General features: G+C 45.5%; 1 protein-coding gene across 1 annotated transcript in view; it reads left to right on the top strand.

Moving 5' to 3' along the window:
* Window positions 1-8,508: 8,508 nt before the first annotated feature.
* gli2a (GLI family zinc finger 2a) overlaps window positions 8,509-9,883 on the top strand; it is a 59,621-nt gene continuing 58,246 nt past the window's right edge. Inside the window, exon 1 of the mRNA XM_062456966.1 lies at window positions 8,509-8,935. The gene's annotated coding sequence lies outside the window, so the exon portion shown is untranslated. The remainder of the gene's footprint in view (window positions 8,936-9,883) is intronic.

Below are 9,883 nucleotides of genomic sequence, written 5' to 3'. Positions count from 1 at the left end.
CCAGGGGGCACTGCTGAATAAGCGTAAGGGGACGTTGTGGGAGGGGCCAGGGGCCAGGAGATAAGAGGTGAGGGCGTACGGTGCTTGGGGGGGAAATTGCAGGGGGGGGGGTCGCTCCTCTGCAGACATCAGCTCTGATTCAGGCTACAGGTGAGGTTTAGAGGGAAACCGGGAAGCACAGAGCTCATTAGGCTGATTAAGACTGGTTAAGAACATGCTTTGAGTCCCTCATAACCATTAGGATCAGAGATGGGTGTCTGACAGGCCATAAAGCACCATTAATATTGCCAGGGAAGAGTCCCTCTCAGATCTCGACAAACTCTCCGGCGATGGGGCTGAGGAGTTGATTTGGGAAGGACCATGATCTGTTCAGCTCTGAGGAATGGTTCATCACCTGATTAACTGGCCTGGAGCGGTCAGAGCGGACAGTCCTCCTCCAACCTCCCTTCCGCTCACTTTCTTCCCAAGGTCTTCCCTGATTCCTCCAGTCTTTACAACCCAAGGGGAGAGATAACTTTACCATACTGTATATAGCCGGATGAGGGTTAGGCTAAAGTGTCTCGTTACACCAACTCTATAAATGAGGCCGTATAGAGACAGATGAATGGCGTTGACCCATTCCATTCACGGGAGGGCACAATCCCAGGCTCCTTACTGATGGAGATAGGGATAGAGAGAGGGCGAGAGACAGAGAAAAGAAAGAGAGAGAGAGAGAGAGAGAGAGAGAGAGAGAGAGAGAGAGGAAGAGAGTGAGAGGGTGATCAAGAGACATAAACAACATGGCCAACAATGGGCTTCCATCTCTGTCACCGCACAGCGCAGTCTAATGGGGCTGGAGCGCGAACTTTGTCAACTCAGGCTGTGTGTGAGCGTAAGAGGATACACAAATGCGTCTCCGGGGGGAAACACGCTCATATGACAAATCTCTCCCAGGAGTTGCAACACATTCAAATCGGAAATATGCGTCGCGTCATGACTAAATGCGAGACAATGCTTTTATAATTCACATGTTATCGATACGATAGGGGAACACAAAGGGATGAGGGGCCAAATCGCATTATGGGTGATATAAGCTGGGCGCTGTTCCACTGCACAGACACCTTCTGGCCTCTCGCGTGGTTGGACCTCAGACAGCATGCACACTGTGTCGCAGTGGAGGGGCCAGTGCTACGCGTTCCCGTGCAGCCTCTGAAGGACAGAGCTGTCATACTGCCCTCGGCTACAGGGCCCCCACCCTTAGAGGAGAACTAGAGCAACTTTAGCTCGCTATCAACAGCAGAGCTAATAGATAGCAGGTGAAGGATGGGATGGAGTCATGTCCACACTGAAATCGGAGCCCACCACTGGCAGTCCTCCAGATGTCTTTGCTCTCCAAAGCAAGAGCAGATACTGTTCTGACTCCGACACTTCACTGCACACACAAGGATCTGGAGACTGAGAAGGATCATCCATACATTCATTTCAGAGTACATTTAAGAGATAGAGAGGCAGTGACCAAGGCAGTGAACGAGGCAGTGACAGAGGCAGTGACAGAAGCTGTGGCAGGGACATTGGCTAGGATGAGGAAAGGGACAAGGGCAAGAAAATTGGCTAGGATGAGGACAGGGACAAGGGTAAGGATATTGGGTAGGATGAGGACAGGGACAAGGGCAAGGACATTGGATAGGATGAGGACAGGGACAAGGGCAAGGACATTGGCTAGGATGAGGACAGGGACAAGGGCAAGGACAGGACATTGGGTAGGATGAGGACAGACACAGGGACAGTGGCTGGGATGAGGACACGGACAGGGACAAGGGAAAGAGTGTGCTGACCTCAACTGTAGAGGGTAAACATTTCCCCTGTGTTGCGACAATGTGCCTTTCTCCCTTAATCCACGTGTTTGTCTGTCTGGAACATCCTTCCGGTTCATAAATCTGATTTAGGTCCAATCTGACAGATTTGCTTGGAAATGGGAAACAGGAGACAGAAAAAAAAGAAAGTGGAGACGAGCACAAAATAAACAAAACACACGGCTATAAATACATAAAAGAGCTTTGCTGACTTCCAGTCATTCACACACAGGCCGGTACATTTCAGAAAGATTACAGCTGCCATCCTGCCCATGTTGTGCCCAGATTATACAGGGATTTCTCTTTTCTTGGGATTAAGGCTGCTGGACTGCTGTTTGTGTGATGGGGCGGATGTTGCTGTGTACACCCTGAGGGGTTATTTGTCATTAGGACGCAGGGAGATCACTCGGTCTAGACTCGGTAGCGCTATAATGGGATTTCAGACAGATTTACAGTGATTATGGGTGTACTATAGCCATTGAGTAATAGGGTCGGCTATCTGGGCATTGCAGGCCGGCAACTCGCTAGACATGTGTGTTCCAACAAGTAGCCAACCGTGTTAATGGGTCAGACCACACAAGAGTGATTCACCTGCCAATGCCTGCCAAGTCTGTAAGACACTTTAACTCATGAAGAAATGAGGACATCCCGATGTAAATGTCTATTCTGTAGTACCTGTGGCTTCTGCCATGCTAATGTGGCACCCTGTGATTAATACTGTCCGCCTCAGCGAGAGTACGACCAATGACGGAGGGTCATTGGTCGACCGCTAAACCGGGTCGGCCTACATGTACAGTGTGTTGAGTGAGAGAGTTGTTTACTCAGTTTCAATAGCTCTCCTTGACTAAAGGTCTGTGTTAAAGGGAATAATATGACTTTCCTTTCAAAGCAATTGCTTCGGGTCCGTAAAAGCTCTTTTGTCCTGTGTTTTGTTCCTCAAATACCCCGTCACACACAAAGCAACAACGGCGCATGTGGGCTTGGGTAACAGGAGAGCAAGGCTGGTCTCTCTGAGGGGATGAATATCAGATCCCCACAGGGACACCGACTCAATCCCTCCCTCCTCCTCTGCTTCTGCCATCAATCACAACAAGGCCTCGAGATGGTTTTTTCACTTATAGGCGTAAAGTGGCGTACACAGTGGCGTGACACGTAAATCACGTCACGTAACATGGTTAGTGCTCGGGGGGCCCGGCTCACAGTTTGTACGGTCCACGGCGGAGGTGTTTTATACAGTATCAGTGGCTGCAAAAAAGGGTCAACAATGTCCAGTCATCTCTCTTTCATCACACTCACCTGTCTGAGGAGAGCCTCCCTCCCTTTTGCCTGTGTGATGGCACATCAAAGTACCTTTTGGTTGATCACTGGAGCTGGAGGAAGAAACCACAACAAAAGAGAGGGGGGATGGGGGGGGGGGGTGCGAACTGACCTCTGACCTTTGTTCAATGAGACACACCCATGAGGAATTAAGACTCTCAGATGTGGCACGTCTGACCCTCATCATCAATCCCGGAGGCCCCGTCGTAGCGCTATCGCCGCCTCAGAGACGAGAAGAAGGAGGATCCGTCGTCACAACTGGATGGTAATTGGGAGAACATAACTGGATACTTTTCCAGTGAAGCTCTCAGAGAGCAGGAGGCCGAGTCTCATTTCCTCTTCTGTCTCAGACGAGGGCTTCCTAGACGTTTGGTCATGCAGGGGAATCAGACAGAGCAGGGGAAATGCTCGGCCATATATAGACGTAGCTGTGTAATGTTGCAAAGGGCGGGGGGGGGGGGGGGGGGGGGGGCAGGCATGTCATGAGAGGAAATGCCTTGATCGCACACATCTGTGTAGTGTTTAACTCACCACCACAAATTAGCCAGACATCTTCAGACCCTCGGAACCGGAATAGCACTGTTTGTTATCAACTTGCAGGAAAACATGTCTACAGCAGCAATAGAGGGTTCTGTGACACTGACGAGCGTTAAAACCCGACATTTCCCTCAGAAAGAAAGAAAGTACCAGGCCTAGTTGGACTAAGGACCTGCTGAATCTAGTCCAGCTCCAGGCCTCGTCTCACCCACAGGCACAACCCCAGAGAAAGTCAGAGGTAAATGGGGGATGGTGAGCGTTTCTTCCCCTTTGCAGTGTTGTCCCTGTGCTGGGCGATGTGTATCTGTATCAAGACTGCAGATCTGGACGGAGCCTGGTGCCTCCCCTGGGCTCCTGTGCCTTTCCCCAGTGTTTGGGCCCGCTTGAAAGGGAGCAGATATCAAAGTGTCATGACAAGAGAGTGACGCACGAAGCCGCTGGGCTTTATCTGGGCATCTGCAGCTGGGAGCACAGCGAGCGCACATGCTCGTGGGCTCACGTTTCGGAGCGCAACACCGCACCAGATAGGCCACCAGCATGTGCTCCAGTACGCAGGTCGAAACATACCTGGTCAGCAAGAGAATAACAACACAAAAGGTCTCTGTCTTCATAAATGCAGTGAAAGTTCATGGAGGGTCATAGTGGATCATCCTCCAAACAAGACAGGCACAATGTTCTGATTTCACAATTGAATTCCGATCCTTTCAAAGAAACCCTTGAGGTAGTCAGCCCATCCGTTGATAATCTTAATGTGTTAAAGAGGCTGGGTTAATACCGAACAGATCTCCAGCCGGAGATCAACAGAGCTCCACCGGGCTTGTGTGTGTGTGCTGTGAGGAAGACCTGAACACCACGACCGCCGTCAAATTGGACTGGAGAAACAAACTGAGCGTCCTGCTGAAATGGCCTCAGGTAAAAGATCTGTGGCTATCTGCTCTTTGTTCGTGTGGCCACTGAGGAGATAGGAGGAACAGACGCTGCTCTGAGGGCTCTGAAAGAGAGGATCAAACCGGCTGGAGGAGTCTTTGATGGTTCAGATAGCCTGACCGCCTATCTGCTTGATTAGCCCTCTAGACACAGTATAGTTTATGTAGATACTGTAAATTATAACATCTCTTCGGTTGGCCTGGAGAACACACAGGGTGACGCATAGACGACCTATAGACTCCACTCCACCGCTGAAAACAAGGGTAAACAACGATGGGAAATCACCAATGATGCACTGAATAAAATGTCCCCTCCACTGAGGCTCCCTACACCTGTCACCAGTGACCATAGACGTGGAGCCAAGGGTCGCCATGTCATTTGTCTAGTTGCAGTGGTTACACATAGAAAACCTTGATCTCTGCTTCCACCTCTGGCCATGGTTGTTCAGTACCGCAGTGTGTGTGGGTGTGTGCGTTTTTGTGTGCACCCAACATCAAGAAGTCCGTTCCTGAGTGTGAGGCAAGAAGAGACAAGGAAATGCTGGCCTGCCTGATGCCACAAGGAATATACCGCTCTTCACTTAGTTTCATTATTCTTTGTCACATTCCATAAGCCATAAGACTTTCTGTTCTGTTTTCACAACAGAAAGTCTGAACAAAATTCAGACTTCAGGTTTTGCTAAGTAAAATTTTCCCACTTGTATAATGATACTTACAAAATTGTAGACACGACCAGGCATGAATGCATGGTTGGCTTGCGTTCCCTAAAGGGTCAATGGGGTCATTGGTTGCCAACTAATGCCACAATGAACAAATACTCAAACACTGTAATGATGAAATGGTTTGATAATTATGATATCTTTAACAGTGAACTCACATTTCTTATTGCAATGAATCACTGATAAATTGGAATAAATTTGTCACTCAGGAGAAATCCAGCAAAGACAAATAATTCCTTCATTTCAACGTTAGTCAGGGCATTGATCAGGTCACTGCTGCCCCCTAGAGTTCATTGTGTGAGATGTCACCCACGTAAACAACAGCCACCTGTACGTTATTCATCTCTGTCGACTGGGAAGCTGATTGTAATCTAAATTGAGCACACATATAAAAAATATAGTTCTCACTGTTTCAAGGAGAAACAAACACTTTCCGAAACAACCCTCTGATGTGACCAGGCTTTCCCGGAACACCAGGACCTTTTTTTTACAGGGACTCTGCCAACCTTCTCCAGACCCCACAGAGAGAAATGGTTGGCCATTACTGGAAAAGGATGTATGGTCAGGTCTTATAATGTTGCAGGGTTTGTGTCTACACAACACTTGGGGGAATTAAAGCCAGATGGGGGGGTGAGTCACAGAGACCCTGGGTACTTTGGCCGGCAGAGAATAGTGCTCTATACTGCCAGCTCACGTCATCGTGTGGTGAGATTTACATGAATGCAGCTGGAGTTGGATGCCCTTGTAACTGTATCAAAGTTGTATTATTTTGGTCCAGTCTATTGAAGGAGTCACCATTTCACAGATTTTTGCCAGAGGACGTGCTTTGATGTGGAGGCACCTTTCATGTACCGGTAAGCGGTAATACACTTTTGGCCCAAAATAGAATGCTTGCAGTACCCCCTTACACCACAAGATGACAATGCTTTTCAACAAACACACATTCATCCAGTCGAACGGTTCTCTATCCACTTAAATGAACAGAACGGCAGTGAGTACAAAACAAAAAAGAACACTCGGAAGGACAATGTGGCCTAAATTCACGGGGATCATTCTGCTTGTGATAAAGATCACTTTGTGGAGTCGTAAGGACACTGAGTGACAGTTTTAATCTCCAGGAAAACTAAGCAATGCAGAGAGTGATAGAAGGACAATGCCAGTAACAGTACTGTGCACCAGAGGAGATCTTTCTGAGTCACCAAAGATATCTAACCTTGTAGCCTCCTTGATGGATGTGATTAAACTCAATTTCCTCAAACAACAGGTCCCTTCACGAACACACAGACTCAAACACTGTGTCCTACAATTTGTATCCTTATCAGTATCATAATGTTCTCTCATGCATAGCCCTCACATACTGCATTAGAGTCAATATGCCGTCAATTTACCATGAACTTGCATTTTTTTCTCCCAGAGACAAAATACTACTTGTAAAAAGGCAATAACATCTTTGTGATTTCAACTGTACCGGTAACTCAAGTTTGTTATAAACAGAAGAAAATGTGTGACGTAATCAAGACTATCCCTATCATGGCAGATTCTCTTCACATGCCAAATCACGGAAACTGAACGCTGTAATGATTTCACTCTGAGAATATTTACTCTGTAAACACTTTGATAATGGATGCTTGAGTCTCTCTTCACTTTGAGAGTTGTGTAACAATGTAAGAATGTATTCAATCACTTGGTTATGTGACTATCGAAAGTTGTTGCTGCCTCTTAACCACTTTTCTCCCATATTTACATTTACATTTTGTCATTTAGCAAACACTCTTATCCAGAGAGACTAACAGTAAGTAACTTACAGTATGTTGTCCAAACCTCTGCCTTCCCTCCCTCCCTCCTTTCCTCTCCTGTCTTTTTCTCTTCCCTTCCCTCTTCTGCTCTTCTCTTCTCTCCTCTCCTTCTCTCTGGCTAACCTCAACTACAGTAAACTACTCCACCTTCATCTCTGCTATATTGTTCCTGTGATCACGGACTCTGGGAGCTCATTAACATTCCTGCCTGTCCGGCCTGCTGGCTCAGGAGAAAGGCCAGTAAGCCTGGCGGTGGGGAACTCCACCGTTGACGTATACAAGGACACAGGGCCACAGAGACACTGGGGTACAGACAAGAGAAGAGATACATACAGCTCCTATTGTAGCAATACAACAGGGCCATATCATAGAGATGTACACAGCTGAACAGGTTGTGGCGATCAGTGGTGCTTGGTACTGGTGTGTGTTATTTTCATCCCTTGTCATTCTAAAAATCTTTCATCACTTTTGTATTATTCTGGGTTGATTCATATGGGTTCAATAACATTTCTTTAGGGCTGGTTGCTACAGAGGCAAAGGTAATAATGGGCAACAAGAGCAGTGCACATGGATATTCTCATACCAGCTAGACGAGTAACATACTTGTAATGGACACAGCATAATTACTTCAATGTATAAGTAGGCAATGAACAACAAAGTAAAAGTAGGCTATATTTTGGTGAATCAGAAGCGCACATTAAAAGTACAAGTACAATAAAATGCATTCGATTTGAATTTTATTGTATCATATCCAGAAATCCAACAGAGTAAATACATCAGATTACATTTACTCTTCATTATAGCCACTAGTTTTGTGAGAAAGCTTGAAGCTGAAAGTGCATTACACCACAAGGTTTCGCTGTTTAGCGTAAAATATTCGTCGTTTGTCACCGGGTGGACAGTAAACTCTTCGTTTGGAGAAGTAAAAAATGTAACTAGCCTTTTATGACTGGTTTTACTCAACGATTTTAATGGTTTTATCAACAATACATTTTTCTTCCTTTCTCAAATGTTTTGCTTGGTTTAATTCCATTCAGAGTAGGCCTAATTATGAAACAAATATGTGACACGTGTGTGCAAATCATGCAATTTAGTCAGCCAGTATATAAAGCATTATAAAGTAAAGTAAAGTAAAATAAAGTACTAATTGAATCAATTCATTAAATCTGAGAATAATAAATCAATGTCGTGTGGTCTTGACATGCGAATGGCCTCATACAGACGCTCTTCACAATATTCCGTGAAATCGTACAATAATGAAACTTTATCTAACTTCACCGAGTCTAACTGCTGAATTCCGTTAGCCCGGCCCATCTGGTGCAGCAAATGGCCCAATTCACCAGAGAGGTGGAGGAGTGAGAGGCGAGGGGGGGAAAGGGGATCGGATTGAAAACAGATCAGCCTGAAGATATCTCCACCGCATGTCTAGAACAACTGACGATTAAACCTAGACGAGTTTTTACATTTCGTCAATAAGACAAAACGAGAACAATGCTTTTGAATAATCACGAAAGGAAATAGAAAGTTTTCCGCTTCATTATGATGGATTGTAAAAGTTAGATGACTAACTGCGCTCCAGTAAAATAGTCGAGGGATGCCGTGTCTCGAACTTTGTAGAGTTTAGAACAAGTTTCCGTAAGGCGCGGAGCACATGGAGTTTTGTGTCAGTTTTACTGATGCATAGGTATGTGTGCGTTTCATACATAAATGTATCATTTTACTGACAGCTATCGGAATCAGTGCCAGTCAACGATTCACCGGACAAAGTGAATTGAAGAGAATCGGTTCAGAAAAAGAAAACACGCAAGGTAGGACCATTCAGTGATGATGATGCTGGCTGTGCATTGATTAACTTCTGAAGTTTACCAAAGTAATATGACATTTCCTTTATGCTTAACATTATTATTTGTATATATGGCTTTTGAAATAGTATCTAATAGCCTTGTAGCATTACTTTGCGTGTCAAGGACAAATAAGGCACGGGGTAACTTCACATCTCATTTGCACTTTGAACTTATCTGACATAGGAATCCAAAAAATTCTGTCTTGCAACTTGATCCATATGTGAAGAGATGTGATCTGAGTCCGGCGCCAATCCTTTTAGAGCGTTCATATAGGTGCCTCTGTTCACCAAAGCTTTTGTGGCTGTTCAAGTATTCTTTCAAATGGTATTGTTTTACTGTAAGATGTTTTTCCATTGTAGTAAAAGGCATACAAAATGTATATGTGTGCAACATTTGGTCTTTAAAGTGTCTGTCAGTGACATACTGTATAGTTGAATATCAAAATATAACTTTGTTTCCAGCAATGCAATGCAAACACTTGGCTCCAAATGAAAGTGTCTCACAATGCACCACTCACCACACTCTTAGTACACAGATCCTACTCCTCAACCACTTTCACATACCGATTTAAACAATCTTGAATTACGTGGAAGTGTGTGTGCCAATCCCTGGATCAGACAGGTCAGTGGGACTTGTGTACCGACTGTTGAAAGATTGAAAGTTTGTTGTTTGCTCTCAAGGCTGAATAATCAACAAACCCTCCAGGCTTTTGTACTGTTATATTTGCTGTTGGCTTTTACTTTATCTAAATGTTCTTAATGATGTCACACTTCTCAGGCGAGGGCTGCCTTTTTGGCTGCTTGAGCATGCTGATCGGGGGGGGGGGAAGGATCTGTCTAGTTTTGTGGGTTACAAATGTATTTTAACACAGGGTTTCACAAACGCATCAGAAATGGACCTACAGCAAAAAGT

This window comes from Osmerus eperlanus, chromosome 3 (assembly GCF_963692335.1).
Source record: "Osmerus eperlanus chromosome 3, fOsmEpe2.1, whole genome shotgun sequence".
NCBI classification, from domain to species: Eukaryota; Metazoa; Chordata; class Actinopteri; order Osmeriformes; family Osmeridae; genus Osmerus; species Osmerus eperlanus.
This window is presented reverse-complemented; position numbering and strand designations above follow the sequence as displayed.